Below are 27,330 nucleotides of genomic sequence, written 5' to 3'. Positions count from 1 at the left end.
TTACTCTTCCACTAAATACTGAGTGGAGGGAAGGAGTCAAATTGGAAAGGAAAGGAGAAAAATTTAGATGCTGGTTGGTCCCTGAAAAGGGCCTGAGTTCTATCCCATTCCACTTATGAGGCACACGAGGAATGACAGAGACTTCAGAAGGATTTTGGAAAACCTAGAAAAGAGACCTGAGCTCCATTTTATAGGTTTTCTCCAGAAGATGTCTCTGAACTCTAGAAATGGCTTCCTCCTGTGTGTGGGCAGTTAGGGTCTTAGCTTCACTGTACCCCACACCCCACCATGGCTTGGAAGAAGTTGCTTGGTTCCAGGAACAGCACACATGTCCCTCTCTGGGCCAGTGGAAGAGAGGACCCTGCAGAAAGGGGCCCGTGTAGGCCAAGGATAAGAGAACCAGAGGGAACAATTGATACCTCAGGGAATATAACCTTCAATAGATGATCAATACTCAGTCCTCATTTTACTCAAATTGCCAACATCATTGATTACAGCTTGGCATTTTCTTCTTCCTTCTTTCTTCTTTCTTCTTCTTTTTTTTTTTTTAGATGGAGTCTTGCTCTGTCGCTCAGGGTGGAGTGCAGTGGTGTGGTCTCAGCTCACTGCAACTTCTGCCTGCTGGGTTCAAGCAATTCTCCCACCTCAGCCTCCTGAATAACTGGGACTACAGGGTGTGAGCCACCACACCTGGCAAATTTTTTGTATTTTTGGTAGAGATGGGGTTTCACTATGTTGGCCAGGCTGGTCTCGAACTCCTGACCTCAGGTGATCCGCCCGCCTCAGTCTCCCAAAGTGCTGGGATTATAGGTGTGAGACACCACACCCAGCCCCTTTCTTCTTTGAGGTACTTTCTTTACTGGGTTTCTAGTTCTCCACATGTTCTGGTTCTCCTCATACTTCCCTGATCTCATCTTCTTAGTCTGAGAAGGTTCTCAGTCATGAAAACTTCCCCTTCTCTTCTATCTAGAAAGCCCCAGGACTCAGTCTACCCCCTTCTTCTCTTGTCTAGCTGGATATCTATACTTATTCTTATGTACTCAGCCATTCGTACGGCTCAAATGTCGCCATATCAGAGAGGGCTCTGTAAACTCACCTATCTGAAATAGTAGCCCCTGCCTGAATTCCCCTGTCTCCATACACTCTGAGCTATTTTTCTTTTCATTCATACATACACATTTAATTTTGTGGGCATATGGTAGATATATATATATTTATGGATTACATGAGATATTTTGATACACGCAAGCAATGCATAATAATCACATTAGGGTAAATAGGGTATCCATCCTCTGAAGCATTTATCCTTTGTTACACACAATCCATTTATACTATTTTAGTATAAAATGTACAATTATTTTTGACTGCAGTCACCCTGTTGCGCTAGCAAACACTAGGTCTTATCATTCTTTCTAATTACTTTTAGTACCCACTAACCATCCCCACATCCCCTACACTCCTACTATTTTTCCTAGCCTCTGATAATCATCCTTCTACCCTTTATCTCCATGAGTTCAATTGTTTCGATTCTTAGATTCCATAAGTAAGAATATGCAATGTTTGTCTTTCTGTGCCTGGCTTACTTCACTTAACATAATGACCTCCCAGTCCATCCATGTTGTTGTAGATGGCAGGATCTCATTCTTTTTTATGGCTGAATAGTACTCCATTGTGTATATAGTGAGCTATTTTTCTTCATAGCATTTCTTACCAACTAATAGCATGAACATATATATTTACATATGTAAATATATATATATATATGTTTCTGTGAAAGCACTTTTGTTTATTGCTATAGATCAGGACTTAAAATGGTGCCTGTCACATTATAAGTGTTTAATGAATATTTCTTGAGTGAATAAATGAAAGAATCATGTCAGAGGACCCAAACCCTTCTCCTCTGAATTCTGAAAAAAAAAAAAAAAGATGGAATCCAAGATAGACACTATTCCTGGTAAAAAGGAACTTATATTAGAATTAAAACCAAGAAAGATCTCTGGCAAATGTGAGGTTGTGGCTTTCTAATCACAAAGAAAATTAAAGCTTAATTGAGAGACATTTCTATAATATCGAATACTTCCCAGCTTTTTGCTTTTTAAGTTCTAATAACCTATTCCCAAAAGTTTTCATCTGAATAGTGGCTAATTCTAAAATAAAACTGGGTAGTGGGAGGAGGGAGGAATCCCATAGAGACTTGCTGATTTTCTGATGAAGATACATAGTTTGAAAAATGCTTAATGATTTTTGAGACGTCTTGCTACACTGCCTGAGGACAGTGGTTTCAGTGTTGTAAGATATCAGGTTAAAAAAAAAAGGCACAATTAAAATATTTCAAAGTGTACAAGAAAAAAAAGAAAAAGAAATAGATGCTGGTTTTATAAAAATAAAATTTGTCTGTAATCCCAGCAATTTGGGAGGCTGAGGCAGAAGGACTGCTTGAGCCCTGGAGTTCAAGACCAGCCTGAGCAACATAGTGGGATAGCATCTCTCCAAAAATAAAAAAAAGCCGGACATGGCGGCACACACTTGTAATCTAGGTACGTGGGAGGACAAGGCTGAGGCAGGAGAACCACTTGAGCCTGGGAGGCTGCAATGAGCTGTGATTGCACCACTGCACTCCAGACTGGGCAACAGAGTGAGACCCTATTTCAGAAAACAAAAGAAGAAGAAAATTATTATGGCACTGAACAAGAAGTTTCATATAATGGAGAATTATTTCCATTATGAAATGGTTTTAAGAAGAAAAAAGGAAAAAAGCATCATCCGTACTAGTCTGTTATTGCACTACTATAAAGAAATACCTGAGACTGGGTAATTTATAAATAGGTTTAATTGGCTTATGGTTCTGTAGGCTGTACAGGAAACACAATGCTGGCATCTGCTTGGCTTCTGGGGAGGCCTCAGGAAACTTACAATCATGGTGGAAGGCGAAGGGGGAGTTACCACTTCACATGGCTATAGCAGGAAGAAGAGAGGGAGGGGACAGGTGCCATACACTTTTAAACCAGATATCATGAGAATTCACTCACCATCATGAGAACAGCACCAAGGGGATGGTGCTAAACCACTCACGAAGGATCCATCCCCCATGATTCAATCACCTCCCACTAGGATCCAACTCCAACAGAGGATTGCAATTGAACATGAGATTTGGGTGAGGACACAGATCCAAATCATATCAGCATCAAAAGAAGGTGGAAGCAAGAATAAATAAAGTCCATATATGGGTAAAGTTTTAATATACAATATCTTATTTAATTTTAGCATGATGATAAAAGAATAAAGAAGAAATGTACATATTCACATAATAAGTATTTATTCATCATCTACTCAGGCTCAACAGTGGGGCCAGTGCTGAGGAAACTGAGGTGCCCTCAGAGGGGTAACAATCTCACTGGGAAGGCAGACAGGTCCACAGATAATGACAATATAATATTGGGCATATATATTTATGTATGTGTGTGTGTATGCACACAGTCAGTAGTATCCACCCAGCCTTGGGAAGAAATAGATCTTGAACTTACCAGCAGAAGCTTCCCTGAAGTTAGAATACCTGGGGACAAGGAGAAGTAGCCCAACAAGAAAGGGGTGGTTAACATATTAGGCTGTGGATGGAGAAAAGTGGTTCACAGTACTCAACTTGGCACAAAGACCCTTTGACAAGAGAAAGTAAATTATCTGGTAGCAGAAATTTCAGTAGAGGAGCAGGCTCCTGGCCAGTCTGACACCACGGCTGAATTTCTCCTGCTGACTGCCTGACTGCCTTCCACATCCTCAGTCGCTCTGTTTGATGACCAATGGGAAAAAGAGGAACATGTCCAGTCTTCTGACATGAGGAGTGTTGTTGGGGTTGGCGGGGTGAAGGGTTACAAAAAGACAGAAGGAATTAGTAGGAACAGATAGATATTGGTTGTATAATCTATTGTGGATTTCTGGGGACTGGATGTGACATGTGACTTCAAGGGATGGAGGTTTAGGGGAAATCATGGGGCCCACCTAAATAAGGTAGTGTGGACACTTACCATGGGTCAAGCCAGGAAGTGCTTTTGTTCGGCAAACTGAGGTTTCCTATGCAGAGGGCCTAAAGCTGCGGTAGTGTGGGGAATATTAGATACTCTCAGTGGGTGTGGCATCCCCCCTCTCAGAGTGGGAAATGTAGGAGTGGACACAGTTGCCCACTCAGCTCCCAACTCTGGGCTTCCTGGATCCTCCTCCGAACCATTCTGAGAGTAATGCCTGGGAAACGTGCAGAAAGGGACCCTTTCATGGACATCCCCTCTTTGTATCTTGGGCAGGTTACGTCATTATGCAATAATATTTAAATACACATGGATGTGTATTTGAATGGCTACGACTCACAAGATTAAGAATCAGTTAAATCTAAGCAAGTTCATCACAATGAGGGACAATAATATTGCAACTGGAATAATGGAGGAAGTGTATAGTTCCTGGGAGTCCACTTTAAAGGGGAGGAAGACACAAAGAGAATTGGGAAAATAGAAACAAACCAATGGAAACCTAATGGGGGGGACTTGGGAGTTACTACAGAAAATAGGGCATGTGTCTGGGCCCTATTACACGTGTGTAATCAGACTTGTAATGCCAGCACTTTAGGAGGCTGAAGGAGAGGGAATGCTTGAGTCCAGAAGTTCGAGACCATCCTAGGCAACATAGCAAGACTCCATCTCTACAAAAATTAGCCGGGCATGGTAATGCACTCCTATAGTCCTAACTACCCAGGAGGATTGCTGGAGCCCAGGAATTTGAGGCTGCAGTGAGCTATGATCACACCACTGCAATCCAGACTGGGTGACAGAGTGAGACCCTATCTATAAAAAAAGAAAAGAAAGTAGGGCAAGTCCATGAAGCCTTTTCTGCTACCATATGTCCACCAGGACATGTTTTATGGCCCTATAGAGTGAGAGGCAAACAGAAGCAGGTTTTTGTGCTTACAATAGAAGAAGGAGGATTTGGAATGATGTATTCAGAATTGTTTTATAGTTTAATGAGCCTCTCTTTCAGCTTTGAGGAAATAATGACAATTGTGTAGTGATAGTGGAGAAAAGATTTTTTCATGCCTAAGAGCAAGATGTGAAAAAAGATACTAACTACCCTACTTCTCTGCCTTTGCTCTTTGAAACCCTTATCTCCAGGCAAAACCCCTCTCCTGAATCCATACCCACAGAACCAGCCGTGACCAGAGACTTCCATCTGGATGTCACGATACAATCCATAATCTTCTCATTATTTTCTTGCTCACTCTTATAGCTCTTTTCCTGTGTTTCCTCCCAGAAAATACCACGATTACCTAGTTGTGTAGGCTGGAAATATAAAAACCATTGCTGTCCAGCCTGTTCAATCACCACAGCCAGTTAACATTCAAGTGCTTTTCAACAGTCATTTAATGCTTATACCAGACCTAGAGAGTTTATCATTTTATACCTATTTTATTTTATTTTATTTTATTTTTTTTTTTGAGGCGGAGTCTCGCTCTGTCGCCCGGACTGGAGTGCAGTGGCCGGATCTCAGCTCACTGCAAGCTCCGTCTCCCGGGTTTACGCCATTCTCCTGCCTCAGCCTCCTGAGTAGCTGGGACTACAGGCGCCCGCCACCTCGCCCGGCTAGTTTTTGTATTTTTAGTAGAGACGGGGTTTCACCGTGTTAGCCAGGATGGTCTCGATCTCCTGACCTCGTGATCCGCCCGTCTCGGCCTCCCAAAGTGCTGGGATTACAGGCTTGAGCCACCGCGCCCGGCCTATACCTATTTTAAACATGAAAAAATTGAGGTTGAGAAAGGTTCAAGGTTCAAGTTACATAAGTAAGGATGGCTAAGCTAGTTACGATAAATGAATCACAGCCAAAAAAAAAAAAAAAAAAAGTCCTGTAAATGACTTGCAAAGCCCTCTAAGAAACAGCCCCTGGACACCACTCATAGCTTGTCTCCTATGTCTTTCACCCTCCTCCTCCCTGTTCTAGAGTCTAACCATTTCACTGGTCCAGTGAATTACACTGAAGCTCATGGCTTGGTACCTGTCAGCTCCTCTTCCCAGAAATGTCTCCTTGCTATATCCCCGAGGCTGCTCACTCATCATTTCTTGTTTGTGTCACTACATTAGAAACACACACTCTGAATGTCCTCCCTAAAAGAGACGCTCCTACCTGGTGCTCCTAAATGTATTACTCTCCAGAGCACTCATTACACTTTAACGTCGATGCTGAGCACAGAATCATGTCTACTTTGTATCTCTAGTACACTAGAACATTCATTGCTATGGAGTTGACATTTTATAAATATTTGACAAATGTGTATTCATCCTAGCAAATGCCTCCTAGCTCCATCCTGTCTTCTCCATTCTCGCTGTTCTACCTTGGCTCAGGTCATCTCAGCTTACTAGTTTCAGGTTACTCAAATTCAGTATTCATTCTTACCTAATTTTTACACTATGCCAAAGTTACCTTCCTATTACACACACGTCATTCATTTGCCTCTTCAGGGACCTTCAAAAGCTTCTACTGCCTATGGTAAGATCTGCATTTTGTACTGTAGAACTCTTAGTCCTTTATCACTTTGCCTTCACTGCCTTTACAAAAAATTCCCATCAGTAATATCTTGTGTTCTAGACATATCAAGCAGCTCACCAGTCTCTGCAAATATCACAGATGTTGAGATTTTTCACTTCTCTACCTACTAAAATTCTTCAAAGACCAGGACATATGTTACCACTAGAAGAAGGACTTACAGGATAGTACTTGAAGAAAAGGAAGGAAAGAGAAAGAGTAAGTGTCCTGATCTAGGACAACTAAAAACTAGCCCGATGATGTGAGGATTGCAAAAACAATATGGAAGAGGAAATAGGAAGCAGACTAGGAACACAACGACCATGAGAGTAGTGATGTTGAAAGAAAGCAGTGTTCAACCGGGCACGGTGACTCACACCTGTAATCCCAGCACTTTGGGAGGCTGAGGAGGGCAGATCACCTGAGGTCAGGAGTTCGAGACCATCCGGACCAACATGGAGAAACCCCATCTACTAAAAATACAAAATTAGCCAGGTGTGGTTGTGCATGCCTATATTCCCAGCTACTCAGGAGGGTGAGGCAGAAGAATCACTTGAACTCGGGAGGCGGAGGTTGCGGTGAGCGGAGATTGCACCATTGCACTCTAGCCTGGGATGGAGCGAGACTCTGTCTAAAAATAAAAATAAAAATAGAAAAGAAAGAAAGCAGTGTTCATTGGCTGGAAACTTTGTAGTTGCATTTGGTATTGGAATAATTACTTATTTTTTCCACCTTGTTTCAAAAGGTTTAACGTTTATAATAATAGCTGTAGTTTCTTGAGTGGAACGTATTCTGGTTCAGGTACTAAGCTAAAATGCTTTGCATGCATTAACTTATTTAATATTCACAACCCAATGGGGAAGGTCATACAATCTTTCAGTAGAGAAGAGTGAAGTTTCAATGACTCACTCAACAGTACAACATGTAATGAAAAAATTAGTTTCTTGACTCAAGAAAATCTGAATGCATGTCTCATGCTCTTTTTTTCTCATACCATCTGACATTCTTGAAATTGGGAGGAGTGTCCTGAATAGTTCCTTTTCCTCCCTTTCTTTTCTGGCAAGGCCATCACATCTATGGCTACACATGTTTAAATTACTATGCTATACTACTAGTGTACTAGTACTATAGTAATATAGTAAACATACTAGTAGTATGTTTTAAATTACTATACTATACTATATTACAAAGTATAGAGCCTTAAAGCCAGGCAGGTACCAGTTTTTACAATGACTATCTATGATTTTCTCCTTTTAAACACTCCTTTCTTCACTCAGAGTTGGTTTTAGTTCTCCTCTGTTAGCAAAAAAAAAAAAAAAAGAAATATCTGCTCTTCAGCACTGTATTCATAACACTTAACCTTTAAAGCAAAAACTCTGAAATATACACCTAGTAAAATGATTTACATGTAGGAGACGGAATATAATGAGGCCATTAGGTGAATGAGCTTTGGTGTCAGTATGCCTGTGTTCAAATCCCAGCTGTGCTATGACTTGCTTTGAGACACAGACCAATTTCCTTTACCTTTCTAAGCCTCAGTTTCCTCCTCTACAAATTAGGCACCATAATAGCATTTATCTTACAGGGCTGTAGGGATAAGTGGCAACAATTAGTACAGGTAGTAATAATAGTAATATTGGCAATACTACTTGTAAAACAAATGAAGTAGGGAGTTCATCTGGAAACTCCTTTCCTTCACTAACATTCAGACATTTCTGACTATGCTTGGTGAACTGATGATGTTATCTTAAGGAATTTGTAGAGGGAAAAAGCTCACAATAAAGGAATGAGTCAGGTGGATGAGTGTATTTGTCCATTAATGTTGCTATAAAGAAATATCCGAGGCTGGGTAATTTATAAAGAAAAGAGGTTTCTTTTGGTTCACATTTCTGCAGGCTGTATGAGAAGCATGGTGCCAGCATCTGCTTGTGGTGAGGGCCTCAGGAAGCTTACAATCATGATGGAAGGCAAAGGGGGAGCTGATGTGTCATATGGTGAGAGGGAGCAAGGGAGAGAGGGAGGAGGTAGCAGGCTCTTTTAAACAACCAGGCCACGTGTGAACTGGTAGAGTGAGAGCTCACTCATTATCATGAGGAGGGCACCCAACCATTCATAAGGGATCCACACCAATGACACAAACACCTCCCAGGAGGTCCCATCTCCAACTTTGGGGATCACATTTTGACATGAGATTTAGAAGGGACAAACCTCCAAACTATATCAACAAGTCTTAATCATTGGATGGGGCAACCTGAAGATGAGTTTGTTACAAACTTAGACTTATCTTGGGTCAGTGTTCCTCACAACTTTCAATCTATAGCCAATGAACTTGTGATTGGTGGGAGTGGTAAGCTATATGAAAAATCTAAGAGAGAGTGTGTTTTCAAAATACTATGAGACACTGAGGCATGAGCAGTACTAGTAGCCCAGAGTAATGGGAAAAGGGAAGAATGGTTTTCTCCCAGCAGCGCTATAACACACTATGTAACTTTAGTGCCTCAAAGACTCCACTGCATCAGTGGTAAAGGAGTTAGTGTTAGCAAAAAAATCAAATACTCATGAGAAGAGCAGCATCTGGCAGATCTAGGGCACCCACTGAGCAGAGAGGAGACTGGTGCAAAAAGAAAATATCTTTAAGTAGGAGGCAACTGAGAACAATGAGGTACTCTTTGGAGACTCTTAGAGATGGACTCTGAGGACTTTGCAGGAAGCTGGAGATCCTCAAATAGTGGGAGTATGACTGGTGAAATGTTATTGGATAACAGCCAGGGAAACCTAGTCTAGCAAACTTCATGTAAAAGAACCTAAGCTAGCCCAGATGGTGGCGATTGTGAAGAAAAAAAAAAAAAGCCACAAATTTCTTCTCATCCATTTGTAATATGACTTGCAGCTCCTCCCATCAGAGATGGAGTTTATTTTTTTCACTGCTTAAGCCTGGACTTGGCCATGTTACCCGCTTTGGCCAGTGGCACATTAGCAAATGTAATGAAGGGGCTTGAAAAGTACTTACAATGGAAATAGCCCTCTTCTGTTAATCTTGGAAACCCTGCAACAACCACCATGTGAAAGAGCCTATACTAGCTCAGTTGCTAGCTCCTGCCAATAACCAACAGGGAACCAAATTGTGAGTGAGGATGCTGGCTGCCAGCTGACTACAACAGCATTACTGAGCCCAGCCACTACTAATTGCAACAGAGATGAGCTGTCGTAGCTGAACTCAGCCGAGCATAAATTGCTGACCCACTGAATTGTGAGCTAAATAAGGGTTGTTGTTTTAAATCACTAACTTTGGGGTAATATTGACATCTATCTACCCATCCATTTCTTATTTACCTTTTTCTCCAAAAGAATATGAGGTGGTTTATAGCAAAGGACTGAACACTCAGTAAAGTTAATATCATAGAAATAGTAAAAGATAGAGAAAGCATATATGTTAGTCCCAAGGTCTATGTGATTTCTGTCGATTGGTATTATATTTAACTCTGAACTTCCTGGAACCTAAAAACAAAAAAAAAGTAAACTATTTATATATGAGTTACATAAAGACAAGTCAACCATAAAGTTCTAGTTACTATGCTGTGTTAGCTAAGTAGGCTGCTATAACTATGTACTATAGGCTGGGGCTTAAATAATTTATTTCTAACAGTTCTGGGGGCTGGAAGTCTGAGAAGGGGTGCCAGCATGGTCAGTTTCTGGTGAGGACCCTCTTTCTGGTTGTAGACCACCAACTTCTCATATTCTCACATGGTGGAAAGCGAGATTAGATTCCAAAGGCTCCACATCGTTACTACCATTGTATGGAGTGGTCTCACTTTGTCACCCAGGCTGAAGTGCAGTGGCGCCATCATGGCTCACTGCAGCCTGGACCACCTGGGCTCAAGCGATCCTCCCACCTCAGCTTCCTGAGTAGCAGGGACTATAGATGTGCACCACCACGCCCAGCTAATTCTTGAAATATTTTGTAGAGATGAGGTCTCGCTAAGTTGCCCAGGCTGTTCTCAAACTCTTGGCCTCAAGTCATTCTCTCACCTCAGCCTCCCAAAGGGCTGTGATTAAAGGGGTGAGCCATCATGCCCAGTCAACATATGATTTTTAAGAGACACAAATATTCAGTCCATAACATATGGTAAGCACTTTATACACATTGCTCATTATTATAGCTCTGTGAATTAGACATTATTATTCCTATTTTATGGATAAGGAAAGTGAAGACAAGATATTTCTCTACTCAGCTAATACCTGGGGAACTAAAATTTGATTTGAGGACTGTTTAAATTTCTGGTTCTAAAATCCATGCCCTTTTCAACTCAAGACAACTATTCTCTAAAATTTTATATAGGGGACAATAAGAATATTCTGAATATCTTAAATGCCTCTTCTGTTCATACAATTCACTGCTGCATTGCATGAAGTTAAGGATTTCAACATTTCCTACATAAACTGTGGGGCTCACCCTATAATCAATTTATCTCAGTACAGTCTTATCCCTTCCTACCTATCTTCTAAACTTCTTCAGAAATGACCTTTGTATAATTAAAATACATATAATTGTGCCTAGATCCTGAATAAAATTTTTCAATGACTCTCTATTATCTTGAAGATCACATACCTCTATCCATGTCTGGAGTCTCATTTCCCACTACTCACCACTAGGCTTTCCCTATTCTTCAGCCACACTGATCCACTTAACCATCCTTGAATAGTCAACATTAGTGTGCCTTCATGCTCTGCATTCCAAATTCCCTTTATCATTCCTCACTGTCTGCCCCCTCTCAATCTTCCCACTTAATACTCCTTCTTCAAGAGAGTTCAAACATGCCCGAACTTCCCAGGCTGATTAAGGTCACCCATTGCACCCTTAATGTGCTTCTGTGAAAACTCATACTATATATTACAGCATACTTTCTTACATAAGAGTGTGTTTCATTCATCAGCCTGTCCCTAGCACTTAACTCAGTGCCTGGCATAGAGTATTCAATAGATATTTGTTAAGAGAAAAAATATCTGTCTTCAACAACAGTATTCCCACAAATGCGCAGTCTCCATACAGCTGATTCGAAGAACAACCTCAATCCCTCTGAAAAGTCTGGGCCTAATTACATTAAATATAGAAGTGATCCTATGATCTCAGATATACAGCCTTTCAAGATCAAACACAAAAAGAATAGACTTTAGAACACCTGGGTGGATAGAAGGAAGGATTGATTTATTCCTCAAAAGCTTTCAGAGGAAGGAAAAGAGGATAGGAGGGAGAAAGGGAGGGAAGATGGATTCCTTTCAGCTTAGAGCACTTCCTCTGAACTGGTAAAGCCACCTTCGCCCCTTCAAGATCATCATGCTCCTCCACCCTACCCTGCAACGCTGAAAACCTGCCTCTTCTGCTAGGGCCACTCTCCTACGCAATTCCAATGCCACACTTTCCATTTCGAGTCACAACCCCTAGTGAGATGCCATAGAGAATTGTGGAAGACGTACAATTAAAGGGGAGAACAAACAATTCTGGGAGAGATAGGGAATTGTGGGAAAGAATGAAACCTTGCTGGAGAAAGCAGAGAATTCTGGGAAGAGCAAAGAGAATTGTGGGAGACCATGGAGGTTCACTGGATCATAGAGGATTGTGGGAGGGCACAGAGAATTGTGGGAGGGAGGGCTGCAAGAGCAGGGAGGGTTGTAGAAGGGCAGAGAAGGCTGTGGGAGATCACTGAGGATGGTGGGAGAAAACTGGATTATAGAAGATAAGGAGATTGTGGGAGAGCACAGGATTGTGGGAGAAAACAGAATTGTGGGTAAGGATAGAATACTGTGAGATAGTGAATTATGAGAAAGAAGGTACAGTGAGATAGAGAATTCACTCTATGCTCTTCTACCTGCTTTTTCTATTGGGTCTGCCCCTGTCAGGTCTGGCTGCGCCCTCACGGTCTGGCAGAACCCTGCCCCTCTCTCCGAGGACACACCATGTTTGCTCCTTCGTGACCACGCCCCCTCCTGCCCAACAACGCCTCTCTTGCTGGAGCCACATTCGCGGTTATCCATGGGCCTGCTGCACTCCGTAACAGTCCCTAAGAATTGTGGGAGAGTCATGGAATTATGGGAGGGAACAGAGGCTTCTGGGAGATTGTGGAAGAAGCAGGGACTTTTTGGAGAGACAAAGAAATGTGGCAGACACATACGTCAATGGCCTTCTGTGCTTGGTGTGGTTCCTCCTGCGGAAGCCATATCTGGTCTGTTATGACTACACCCCTGTGTTCCGTCTGGGCCACGATCCCTCAAAGCCACCCATCCCTCTCCAATCTGGCTTGGGCCATGACTTCACTAAATCCCTGCGCCTCTTCATGGCAACGCCCTGAAACCAGGCCCTTTGACTCCACAGAGCCACGCTTTTCCTGGCAGGGCCACAACTGCCCACACCACTATGCCCCTCTTTTCCAGGCCAAACCTCTGTACTCTGCCTTGGCCCCACTGTTACCACCAGGACAAAGCTGCTTTTGTTCTCCTTGTTACTCCTTACCTCCCATTTCACTCTAGTGGCCAGACTGGGGCCTCTGAGCTCAGCTGTGGGCAGGGTCCTGCTCCTAGAGCCGCGCTTTCTGTGCTCTGTCATAACCACGCCTTCTCTGACAGGCCACACCTCTGGGATTACAGGCCACCTCCACCACTCCCCTACCCGCTGGGAGGGGCAACTGTGCTTTGACTTTAGCACATCCCCTTCAGGCACCCTGCATATTTCTCTCCCTCCAAGGTCTCTTCCCTGACTGGCCCTTATGCTCTTCCATGTCACGCCTGTCCCCACAGCTATGCCCTATTCACTCTGATTGCTTTTCTAAAACGGCCACCGCCACTCCCTAATTTCTGCCTCGAGTCTCTCACCTGGGCCATCCCCTTCCCTCTGCTCAGACCTCGTCCAGGCACTTCACCTGCCACTTGCAATCGGCAATGACCACGCCTATCCTGTCCCAGCCAAGCTGGGGGCTGTATTTCTCTCCTCCTCTGCTACTTGTGGACCACGCCCCATTTTCGGAAACCCAGGATGTGAGATTTGGGAGATTGGGGTTAAACCCGCCCTGCCCCTAGAGTTTGGCTCCAGTGGCATTTGTAAAAAATGAGGCTTATGGAGCCAGGATCCTCATCGAAAAAAAACTTTCTTTAGGATTTCTCCCAGCTCCAAACGCCCCTACTTGAAGGGTGACCCAGTGATTGAGTGAGGAAACAACTGGTGGATGAGTCGTTGAAACATGCTCCTTCCAGCCAATGTTCATGTCTGATTTTCTTCCAGCCAGGTTTCATGTCCTCAAACCCAACCTTTGGGCTGTGATCCTTCTAGCTCCTCAGCAGACCTTAAATCTATGCATCTGAATGGAGAAAGAACACCCCTTCACTTCCTATTGTCTCCTCCCAATGACCTTTTCTAGGCACCCAGTTCCCTCTTGCTTATCAGGGACTGACAAGACACCACTGCACTTAGAGCAATCCTCTGGTTGGCAGCCCTCTGCTCTGAAAGTACTCTGCTATTCTTATTCCTTCCATTGACAACTCTTGAGTTCACAAGAAAAAGGTGAAGAGGTTATAACTAGCTCTCTTCCTTGTTCAGAAATTTCTGAATAGACCTTCCTGGGGAGAGGACACTTTCCATTAGACACTCAGTTATTCATTCAAAACTATATTTATCAAGTACTGTGCAAGTTCTGGGGACAAATAAGAGAAGCTTCAAGAAGCTTTTGGCCTGAAGTTGCTGACTTGCGTTTTGGGTATGGTTTTGTTTTGTTTTCTTTTGTTTTTGTTTGTTTGTTTGTTTTGAGACAGAGTCTCGCTCTGTTGCCCAGGCTGGAGTGCATAGTGCAATCTCAGCTCACGGCACCTCTACCTCCCTGGTTCAAGCGATTCTCGTGCCTCAGCCTCCCAGGTAGCTGGGATTACAGGTGCACACCACCACGCCCAGCTAATTTTTGTATTTTTAGTAGAGAGGGGGTTTCATCATGTTGGCCAGGATGGTCTCAATATCCTGACCTCAAGTGATCTGCCCGCCTCGGCCTTTCAAAGTGCTAGGATTATAGGCATAAGCCACCGCGACTGGCTGCCCACTTGCATTTTGATAGAAGAAGAAATGCCTAGAAAGTTAAGAAAGATGTGGTAAGGGGTTTACAGGTGGGAAAGGACTTGGTAATCACAGGTTTTCTTGATCCAATTAGTAGGGATATTTTTGGATAACAAACATAGGAAGCCACTTTTATAGTACTTACTATAGTCCTTTACACAAACACTTCTCAATCTTCACTGAACGTAAAAAAGAAAAAGAGGCACAAGCAGCTTTCAACTTTGATAAAGAAACCTTTGGTGGTGAAGTCTGTCACAAGTGTATTGGCAGCAAAACTTCCAAAAATTGAAAACAAATTACTTTAAAAATAAATGAAAGTGGATTCAAGATTATTACCACTATTATAATGATGCTTTCAATCATTTGCTTTGTTAATCAGAGACAGGAAGGGGTGTAATTTCAGGCTATGCATGGGAATTGAACTGGATACTGTCATGGAAGAACATCATAAAGGCGAATCTCATCCATCACGTGCATTCAGGTAGGAAAAAACTTGAGAATTCTGTCTTAGACGATCTTCTCTATCATTTCTCTTGTTCAGGTATTTAACAGGACTATATGGATAACCACTGGAAGTTGCTGTCTCTGAAAAGAGTGTTTTATACTGAGGCTGGTTCCACATGCTCTGGGAAGTGGAAGACCACGTAAAAAGTTAATATTCTACCTTCAAGCTAAGAAGGTAGATTTGCACTCACTTCGCGTATTAGTGTTCTAGGGCTATATAACAAGATCTTGCAAACTTCGTGGCTCAGAACGACACAAATTTATTATTTCACGGTGTCTGTGGGTCTGTAGTCTGGATATGGCTTACCTGGGTCCTCTACTCAGGGACTTCACAGGCTGAAATGAAGGTGTCAGCCAGGGCTGTAATATTATTAGAGGCTCAGGGTTCTCTTCCAAACTCACTGGCATTATTCAGGACCTTATGGTTTTAGTACTGAGGCATTTAGCAACCAGAACCCCCTTCCCACACTGTTCCCTGCCACGTGGCCGTCTCCACAACATGACAATTTGCTTCTTTAAGGCCAATAGAAAAATCTCTCTGACTTATTTTAAGAGCTCACCTAGTAAGATCATGACCTGCCAGGCTAATCTCTCTAATTTACAGTCAACTGACTGAATTATATCTGAAAAATTCCTTCACGGTAGTGCCTAGATTATTGTTTGGACTGTATAACTGGGATAATGTGTATATACCAGTGGTAGGAAATCCTTAGGGCCATTTTGAGAATTCTGCCTTCCACATTTGAGATGGAAAACATTTTCTTATTTTAATATTTGTCGCTACTGTGTTGCTACTGAAATTCTTGAGAATCTAAGAACTGACTTTCACAATCTTTATTTTGGGGTAAAAATTATCTTTACAAAACTAGTACAGAGAATAGTTACCTCTTCTTGGCCATTTGGATATACTGAAAATCAAAGGAACTTTTGTGTCTTTAATAGATGTTCTATCATAGTAAAACTGGAAAGTCGTGTGGGAAAATAAGACTGGTTAGATGCAAGAAATGTAGATCATGAAAGAGACTCCACAAGTAGAGGTCAAGGTACCATTCATTAAGAAAAGATTTTGTTGAATAGCCAGTCACCTGGATTAAATTAAGTCCATTTCCTTGGATACAGGCGCCTGGACTCTGACAACCAATTTGTTGTAGAATCCCTCTGTGCCTTTTCAGTAACCCACAGAAAATTTGGTATTCAATACTTTGAGTCCATAAATCCATTAAAAAAGTAAGAATGCACATTACTCTCTGGGAGGTCTGTTTGTTCTAATGTGCAAAGAATAAAATAATTATCTCACACAATGCTGCAGGTGTAGCATGTAAGAGCAACTTCAATAACTGTGTGTGCAACTGATAATAGGTCTCCAGTGAAAGAACAGTTTTAGATCTCCCTTTTCTCACAGTTTCTTTTCTTGTAAAGTAGCTGATGCCAAAATGAGCTCAATTGCTCATTTTTGGGGGTCTTCAAATGCTGCAGTCATATTATCAGGCCTTTTGTTTAATATATTCTATCCATAAGCTGCTGGCTGGTCTATTCAGAGAGCTCAAACCTTTGTGTCTGCCCTTGGGAATAGATGCATGACCTCAGTTTCGAGTCAGGAAGTGCAGTTTCTCATCTTGACTCTGCCTCTGACTTACACTCAATTGCTTTGTTTCCGTTTTTAAATGCCAATAAAGCTGAAAATGTCAGTACTATTCCAAACATAAATTTGTTTGTGTCCACGAGTAATTGTGAAGTCATTGTATAAGGAACTATGAGGTCTAGTTGAGTAGTGTTATTCAAAGATGCATCTGTGTGTCTGATGTTGTGAGAGACATACAGAAATGGATTCCTTTGCAAACGATTATCTTGTCAATAGTTTATAAAATGCCAGCTGTTCAAGTAAAAAACAAAACAAAACAAACTTGGCTCTGGACTTGAAAAAAATTAAAAACAGAAGATTAATTTTAAAAATGAAAACAATTTTATTGGGTTAACCAACACGTAAATTGAAAAACAATAAAATTAATTAAAAACACTTGAGTTCTAGAAACACTGTTGCTAACTGTCTTACTGCTTCTCCCCACCCCTCAGCAGAAGACTTGCTGAGAAAATGGACCACCCCAGACAGAATCTCTTCATTCTCACTTCCCAAACCTTCACTGCACACTTACCTCCAGGTGCTCCATGAATAGCTATTTGAATGAATGAATGCAGTTCCCTATTTTTTTGACTCTTTGACACTTGTCAAGTAGAAGAAATGCTCTCCTCTTGCTGAATTAAATCTTCTGGAGACTAAATCTTCCACCTGTGCTTTGGCTGCATTCTCCAAAGCAATTCTTGTGTCCTCCCACATCAGGAACTTGGCTTCATCAGTCAGTCCTTCTCTTGTGTAACTTCTACCTCTCTTGGCTCTCTCCATTTTTCCATTAACATGTAACATGCTTCAGCTCTCTTTTCTCTGATTTCTGTGTGTCTGTGTATACACATATGCATAAATACTTAGTACACATCCACACATGTCACGATTTATTTAGACATTTCCTTATTATAACCATTTTGTTTGCTTGCTCTTACAAACATTTCCTTGTCTTCTTGCACACATGTGTGACAGTTTCTCCAGGGCATCAGTCCTCAAGGGTTTTAGCCCAGACCTATTAAAATAGAATTTCCAGAGCTGTTTCTGAAAGCCTTACAGGTAATTCTAATGAGCAGCTTCAGATGAGAGCTACAGCTCTAGGGTAAGTGAGAAGTAGAATATATGGGTATATTTTGAGCTCTGTTAGATGTTGCACAATTACTCCCCAATAGTGATACCTATTTCTTCTCCATAGTAAGAAGGATTTCTGTTTTCAGCTTACTTGATACCATGTGGTATTGTCAGACTTTTTTTTTTATTCTTCCCAATCCAGGTGTAAACTTGTGTTTTATATTGTTTTGATTCTGATTTACTCCCAATTACTAGTGAAGAACAATGTCTTTTAATATATATTTTTTCATTCTGTTTTTTTTCCTCTATAAATTGCCTGTTCACACATCTTGCCTATTTTTCTGTTGGTGTGTTTGTCTTTTTCCTATTGATTTATAGGTGATGTTTAAAATATGTCTATATAATAATTTGTCTATATGTAGAAAATATATTTTCCCCATCTATTGTTAGTGTTTTACATTTATGGATTCTTCAGTGAAACTATTTGTATTCAGTTTCCAAGTCTACTATTTGTGATACATTTTTCATTTTTTTAGAAATTGACTATTGCTGGGCGCGGTGGCTCAAGCCTGTAATCCCAGCACTTTGGGAGGCCGAGACGGGCGGATCACAAGGTCAGGAGATCAAGACCATCCTGGCTAATACGGTGAAACCCCGTCTCTACTAAAGAATACAAAAAACTAGCCGGGCGACGAGGCAGGCGCCTGTAGTCCCAGCTACTTGGGAGGCGGAGGCAGGAGAATGGCGTGAACCTGGGAGGCGGAGCTTGCAGTGAGCTGAGATCCGGCCACTGCACTCCAGCCTGGGCGACAGAGCCAGACTCCGTCTCAAAAAAAAAAAAAATAAAAGAAATGGACTATTATTAGGCTTTTTTTCTTTCATGTAGCTTTCAGTACCAATTTATGAAGTCTAGTGAGAATAGTATGTTGGGACTCTGCAATTGCATTGAGTTGGTAGACTAATTGGCATCTTTAAGCTATTGAGTCTTCCCTTTTTTGAAAATGGGGGTATCTTTCCAGTTACATAAGTCTTCATTCATATCTTTCAGTAATGTTCTTAAACTTCTTCATAATGATCCTTAACATCTTTTTAATATCCTTTTAAAATTTATTCCTTGCTATCTATTTAGAGCTTTTATTGCTATTGTAAATTGGATATTTCCATTATGGTTTTTACTTGGTTATTACTGATGTCAAAAAAGAATGTTGCTTTTTACATGTTGGTACTTATCAAGTAATCTTATAAAGTTGTATTGACTCTAGAATGTCTTGGCTTTTTATGTATACAATTTTATTGACTGCAAATGAGAATTTTGTTTTTTTTTTTTACTTTTCTAATCCTTATATCTCATGTCTTATTCTTGTTTGTTTGTTAACTGTTTAACTGTTTGGAATGTTGAATAGAACAGTGTGTAAGGACACTGTGATGTGTCACCCAGATCCCCCTTTAAGGACAGGCTTGTTGCCCCAGCTGCTGGGAGCACCATCAGCAGACAGTCTTCAGCTCATATCCCCCTTTAGGGATTGCCTTCACTGCAGAGAGCCACTTCGTGCAAGATCACACCTTTCCTGAGCTGGCCACGTCAATGATGAAAGATCTTGGCCCAGCTTTGGGACAACTCCAAAGAGCCACTCTAATGCTATATCTCCCTTGGGTTGGTTGAAGCTGTTGTTGGACCTACTTTACTGTTCAACTTTTCCCTTGCCCAATCCTGCTTCCTTCTTTATCTTCTGATTGGTGTTGATGCAAGGACACTTCTTAATAAATCCTCTGCAAGCAAACTGCATTTCAGAGCCTGCTTCCTAGAGCACCAACTGTGATGTAACAATTGCAGGCATCTTTGAGCTTTGTAGAGAATGCCTTGCCAGCAATCAGAGTTTGGGATCCAAGCAAGATGATGTTCATCTGTTTTATTTACTAATGTACTACATGTACATATAAAGGAAAAAAAAACATATTGAAGGGATATAGAATCACTTAGAAATGAAAGGGAAAGTCAGAGACATAGGCTTGTAAGAGCAGAAAAAAATCAAGGGAGACTTGAAAGTCATGGCCATAGCCAAACTCAAATATCTGGCATGGACACTGCTGCTGCAATGAGCATCTCCTTGTACCACTGCCACTGAACACCACGTGGTGCTACCTCCCCTGCTGAAAGGAATCCTCTACTGTCCTTTTTGATGCATCTCATTTTCTTCAGAATCAAAATCCAGAAGGGAATGGCATGGTGGTCCTAATCCTGGCAGCCAGGGCATGGATCTTTTCAGCTGTGGAGGTGGAAGAGGGGCTCTGTCCCTCCCCAGGATTTTTGAAATCAAGAGCTTCTCAAATAACAAGAAAAGTTGAAAACCTGGGCAGCAAAAAATATGAAAAATATCCACTGCAGCTTCTAAAATTTTACTTATAGGCAGCTTTGTGCTGGTAAACACTTAGCAATTGGTACTCCAGAAGAAAGAAGCATTGATGTGTAGCATTTGCCAATTTCTGGGGTGAAAATACTCCTACCGTGGCTAATTTCAAGCTACCAGTGTGATGTTTCTTCACACAGAATTGGTAAGATATGAAATCTGTCCTCTCATAAGCCATCATGAGCTGGCTCCTGAACACCACTGCAATAGTATAATGATTGTTAGAGGCCGGGCGCGGTGGCTCAAGCCTGTAATCCCAGCACTTTGGGAGGCCGAGACGGGTGGATCACGAGGTCAGGAGATCGAGACCATCCTGGCTAACATGGTGAAACCCCGTCTCTACTACAAAAATACAAAAAATTAGCCGGGCGATGTGGCGGGCGCCTGTAGTCCCAGCTACTCGGGAGGCTGAGGTGAGAGAATGGCATAAACCCGGGAGGCGGAGCTTGCAGTGAGCTGAGATCCGACAGAGTGAGACTCCGTCTCAAAAAAAAAAAAAAAAAAAAAAAAAAAAAAAAAAAATGATTGTTAGAAGTTCTAGTTATTTTTTTCTAAAAAACATGAAAAAAAATAAAAAAGAAATCCCACATTCTCCTTAAGTCACAGCCTGTCACTGCTGATGGACACGGAAAGATTCTCTATACCTGCAAGCTGCACGACCTCAAATCATTCATCCCTCACCTCTACTTTAAGTCCATCCAGCTCAATATGTATTATCCAATTAGGATATGGTGGCCAGATTTCCTGAACAATTTCCTGTACTTAAATTGTGTTCTGCAACATTCTCTACCATGAACTTCTGTTGTCCTTCATGAAACTCCTCCATTAGCACCTGCAACACTACATTCTCCTGTGTTCTGATTCTCTACCTGGTCCTTCTTGGTCTCTTTTATGAATACCCAATTTTCTGGACCTCCCCATGAATGCTGGGATTCTCCACAGATCTTTCTTGGCCTCTTTCACACTCAACATCACTATCTATAAAATAGACTCTTCATTCTAAATTTCCAGCCCTGTTCTTTACATTGAGGTTCAGATTTATATAAGTAGTTCAAACTGCTTTTGGAAAATTTTGCCTGAAAGTCTCCTAGACATTTCAAACTTGTCATGCTTAAAATGGAACCCACTGTCTTCCACCCAGCTTACTCCCTTGCTCCATCCCCACCTTTTCCTCTCACCCCAGCCAAAAACTTTTACTCCTTCTGTGTTTCTTATAAGAGCCAGAAACATATGAGCAATCTTCAATTCCTATCTTTCTTTTACTCACGGAAAATTATTACCTAGTCTTATAGATTCTTCCATTTGCGATGCCATGGTTTAAGATGAAACCACCATTTACTTAAAAAATGTAATATCTTCCTTATTGGCTTTCTTGCCCCTCTACAAGTTACTGACTCCAAGACCCAAGTGTTCTTTTCAAAGTCACTTCTGATATTACCACCTTTCTACTAAAAATATTTCAATGATACCCAACAGTTCTTAGGAAGAAAAAATACTTTACCAAGACATTCATGGTTTATGTTGCTCTTCATGATTTACCCCTGAGCATTCATTGCCAATTCTAGCTTCCTACTGTATAGCGGTAAAGTGGTTTTAGGAATTGGCCCTTGCTTCAGAGGCAGCTCCTGCTTAGTCCAGACAATCATGTTATGCCCCTTGTCAATGATTGATTTGGGAAACTTGGGCTGAGACAATTAATGTTGAGCATTTGCCTGGTGACATTTACTGGTAGAGCTGTGGATGTGGTATCTAAGTTGAGCCAATCTAAGACCGAAGTGAGGAAGCTTATTCCATGAATAAGAGCATTCTCTCTTTTCATGTTGAGGTAAACAACAACAACAAAAATGTAGCCTTGAGTATTCTTGGCCACACCTTAATAAGCTAAAATTGATGCTGTGGAAGGCAAAGCCGAATGACAGGAGAAACCAGTCAAGACTGAACACGTCATGACTTACCTTATTTTTTAAAACCGATTTGAAATTATTCTGAACATTATCAGGCTCTTCATGATACAGTTTCATCTTCCTCTCTCCTTATTTGGCCTCTTGCTCTCAAAGTGTTGTCTGGGGAGCAGCAGCATGGATCATCAAGGAACTGGTTAGAAACACAGACCTCAGGCCCACCCTAGACCTACTGAATCAGAATCTGCATTCTAATAAGATCCCTAGGTGATCATATGCACATTAGAGTTTGAGAAGCATTTGACTGGAGGGGGGGTGGTTCTTAAAATTTTGGTTCCCAGACCAGCAGCATCAGCATCACCTGGAAATTTATTAGGAATACAAATGCTTAGGCCCCATCCCAGACCTGCTAAATCAGAACCTCTGGGAGTAGGGTCCAGCAATCTACATTTTGATGACTCTGTGATTTGTCCTCCAATACTATGCATAGGATTTGCATCGTTAGTTGATGCTCATATTAGCTGTTCCTAGGCTCTTCTTTGGTAACTACTGCCCTACACTACTGGTTCCTAAAGTTGATTGTATATTAACGTCAGCCAAGAGCTTTAGAAATGACTGATATCTGCATCACACCTCTAGATAATTCTGATATGATATGGAGTATGACCTGGGCACTGGAAAGTTTTCAGAGCTCCTCAGATTATTCTAATTTTCTCAAATTTAAGGCCATTGATCTATACTCTAATCATTACTAAATTACTTTTGCTGTTTCTCTACAGCTATAGAGCTTTCAGTCTTTTTATAGACCAATCCATTTGTTTTTCCCTTCTCACCTTTCCCATCCCTTGACTGATCTGTATTTGCCTTTGATGAGTCAGTGCAGGAGTCACCTATTTCCAGTATTTTTCCTTGTTGGCCAAACTTAGATTAGGTACCCATCACCTCCATCACCTACTTATGTGATATCCAAGGCTGTTCTCAGATTGTATTCTGCTTTATTTCTTAGGAACTGCTTTCCTCACAGAGTTACAGGTTTTTTTTTGTTGTTGTTGTTGTTAGTGTGGTAAGTCAGTCATATACACTATTTTATTTCTTGTGTCTAAACAAGACCTGCTTTAAAAAAATGGGTGCTCACTAAGTATTTGTTGAATAAATGCATTATGACAGAAATTATGTCTTCTACTTCTTGATTGTCTTTCTGTCTGATAGATATATTAGCTTCTTAAAAAAATACTTGCCTGGTGACATGAAGTACATCCAGATACTCAGGAGGCTGAGGCAGGAGGATTCTTGAGCCTAGGAGTTCAGAGCCCACTTGGGCAACATAAGTGAGACCCATCTCTATTTTTAAAAAAATAAATATCTAACCTTTCATAGTTGTTCTCAAAGGAATTCCTTTAATTTTAAGCCCCCAAATAAAACTGGAAAATGCCATATATGTAGGAAATTACAACCAGGTAAACTTAGTTAATGCCATTGATTTACTACTGGGTAAGAACAGCACATTGTATAAATTGAGCCATTTTTCACTGGGGCTAGAATGTGGATTTGACTAAGATTGGATTAGTAGGATGACTATATATAGCATCAGTGTGATTAAGAGCCTGGTTTTGGGAGTAGACAATTCTGCTTTGCCACTCATCGTGTGTCTCTAGGTAGCTGCTCGACTTCTTTGAACCTCAACATTATTACCTCTAAGATCCATGTTGTAATGTCTTCCTCACAGGGATATGTAAGGCTTAGATGAGACAATGCTTATCAGGCAAGTAGCACCATATATGGAATGTGTAAGTGTCCCATGTGTGGAATCAAGAGCTATTAGGGTATTTCCAAATTCTGCTTAGACTTTACCTCCATCTTTAGTAAAGTTTCAGTAGGTACAGTTTACTGTCATCTTTGCTGATCTTAGTCTTTTAAAAAATATAAGTGTGGGAGCCTTTGCACTTTTTATTTAACTCCTGATTATCCAGGGGCAAAAACAGAAACTGTCTCCAGACCTACTCCCTCCCTGCCACCCACACAAACCTCTGCTCTTACAGCTATTAGTTTCATTTCTTTTTCCAGAACAATAGCTACTTTCCAAAGTAATGAAAACCCCGTAAAGATGGCCGAAAGGAACAGAAGGTTCAGAGGGCTAATCTGTGGATAACTGGCTCATAGGCAGCAAATTATTGATCCTAATTGAGAGTTTCAGGGATGCAGGCCTCCATAGCAGATGCCAAGCCGAGCAATAGGAAAGAAATCACACAGTTTCCCTGGAGGTTGAGTTGTAGCCCAAAGCTATAAAATATAGCCCTTTGTGTGCTGAATGCTGAACCAAGACACATTAAGACAAGAAATGTTTATTTATAGGCATCAATAAAGTGAAAGCATAAGCCATATGAACAGAATTGGGCTGGTCAAGGACAGCTAATTCCTGCAAATACCTTGTTACTCATTGAATGTAAATGATCTACTTCTGCATTTTATCATGTTTACACAGTGATATTTTGTGGTGGCTGCTTCCAGGTTTATGTGTGTTTTTAATCTGGGAAAGTCCAGGGTTTATTCAACTCTTATGGTGAATGAAAGGTCATTGGTAAAAAATCAGGAACCAATCTAAACGGAAAAGATAGCAAGTTTGGTCAAATGTGTATTAACTTATTTCAATAGTTTCTTTAGAAATCTATCATCTCGACACAAGAAATGGCTTCTTACATGGCAAATAAAAGATCAGAATTGTTTTGGCTATTCAAGGTCTCTTGTGGTTTTATATGAATTTAGGATTGTTTTTTCCATTTTTGTGAAAAATTTGATTGGAATTTTGATAGGGATCGCACTGAATCTGTAGATCACTTTGGGTAGTATGGACATTTTCGCAATATTAATTATTCCAATCCATGAACACAAAACATCTTTCCATTTGTGTTTTATTCCTTTTCTTTCATCAGTGTTTTAGAGTTTTCAGTATATCACTTCCTTTGTTAAATTTATCAGTTAAGAATAGCAGATATTTTGATTAAATAAGCATCAACAACACCCCCAAATGGTGCCTTCTGCTTTCATTCGAGTCACAGAGGGTACTTTTGCATAGATGTGCCAGGTGAAAGGGAGTAAAGTGAGGGAGAAATAAGCAGAACTCCAAACTGTAGGTACCATATTTTATTTAAATGATCTCTTGACCAATGAAGTAGTTACTGTGCATTATCCACATTTTACAGATAAAGAACCAGAGAATCAACAAGCCTGACTTATTGACCTAAAACTAACACAGTAAGCCACGGGGTGGGCCACCAAACCTTGGTGTATTAGCCTAGTTGAATTCTGAGCCTCCCTCTAATTAATAATATTGTTATGTTTCTTTAGAAGAAAAAATGTTGTGTGTGTAAGAGTGTGTGTTTTCTTTCTTTACTATTAATATTTTTTGAGATGGAGTTTCACTCTTGTTGCCCAGGCTGGAGTGCAGTGGCATGATCTCGGCTCACCGCAAATTCCGCCTCCTGGTTTCAAGCGATTCTCCTGCCTCAGCCTCCTGAGTGACTGGGATTACAGGCATGCACCACCACACCCGGCTAATTTTGTATTTTTAGTAGAGACAGGGTTTCTCCATGTTGTTTAGGCTGGTCTCAAACTCCCAACCTCAGGTGATCTGCCCACCTTGGCCTCCCAAAATGCTGGGATTACAGGCATGAGCCACCATGCCTGGCTGTGTTTTCTTTATATATTGTACAACTCAACACCTGTAATAGATGAGTTCTTTAGCATATAGTGGTTAACACATGGGCTTGAGTGCTAAGCCCGCCTACTGGTCATGTGACCTTTGACAAATTTGTTTAACTTTTGGACACCAGTTTCTTTATCTGTAAGCGGGAATAATACTGGTAGCAGGATTGTTGAGCAGATAAAAGTAATTATAATAAGGTAAAGCTCAAAGCATAGTGCTTGGTATATGATAAATGCCGCCAAAATGTTGGCTCTTGTTTTTAAGTGCTTGCGTCACTTAAGGCTTTGAGTAAGGTGCATATAAAGGACACAGAGATGAAAAAGACAAGATTATTATTCTTGAGGAAACTGGCCAGAAAAGAGAGGGGCACAGAGGTTTTAGATATGACATAGGGGTTTTATTTAATATAGGAAGAGATATTTTGGGGGAGGAGGACTGGATTTTTGTATACCAAATAAATGTGTGTTTTACATTCATGAAAAGTAATCATTTGCTATGAAATTTCTACACTGTGAAAATTCACCCTACTGACTTCCAGCTCAATAATATTATTACACCTAATATTATGTTCAAGGACAGGGAGAAAAAGGTCTCTTCCCAAATGACAGAGTGGTTTAGGAAGTTGCAAAGGATACGGAGTGAATTTATTCAGATATATAATCTGTTTTTTCATGCAACATATCTAATGTAAATATTCCTGGCAAGGCATTAGCAATTTTTAAAAGGCTTTATTTATTCTTCTGCTGCCTTGATCTGTTCTCAACCACACCCCAGAGGGACAATGAATCCTCCTAGAGGAAAGAACAGTTTGCAGAAAAAAACTAAAAACATAACAACAAAAAAACCCCCAAGTATTCTACAATTCTCATAACTTGTGCTTTTGCATTTCTAGTCTTTTCCCCATTGGTTCTTTTTTTTTTTTTTTTAATTGGCATTTGATAGTGGTTTCCTGATAGCAAACTGAGTAGTGAAAACTAAATAGGTTGATTTGCCCAGAACCGTGAAACAAGATACACCAATTTTATTAACACAATTTGTAGGAAATTTCTTTTATAAACATTTTTCATCTAGCTATTTCATCTGGGTATTAGATGGAATAGTCCATCTGAGTATTAGATTCTATAGACTCTTGTGAAAACATGTGTGTTTTGAAAATTCTACTCAACTAGGAATTGCTTATTGAACAACAAGACCTTTACTTCTCAGGCAAAATATTCCAGGGCAAAACTAAATATTAGGTAAAGACTAGTTTCCAGGACTCTTATCCCTCTTTTATATACCTTCACCGACTTCTCCCTCTACCTCTTGCCACTTCTATAATGCCCAATTTCCACAACTAACCACAAACAGGAGGTCAGTGTTTTTCACTGTCTTCGTTCTCTTAATCCAAACTTGCTCTTCCAAATACATTTACAGATACGTTCATACTAAGTTGTGATGTTTGCCCTTTGAGGCTTATTTAGTACATGATAAGA

This window comes from Trachypithecus francoisi, unplaced genomic scaffold (assembly GCF_009764315.1).
Source record: "Trachypithecus francoisi isolate TF-2019V2 unplaced genomic scaffold, Tfra_2.0 Lachesis_group18, whole genome shotgun sequence".
In the NCBI taxonomy this organism is placed as follows: Eukaryota; Metazoa; Chordata; class Mammalia; order Primates; family Cercopithecidae; genus Trachypithecus; species Trachypithecus francoisi.
Note: the sequence above shows the minus strand (reverse complement) of the source record.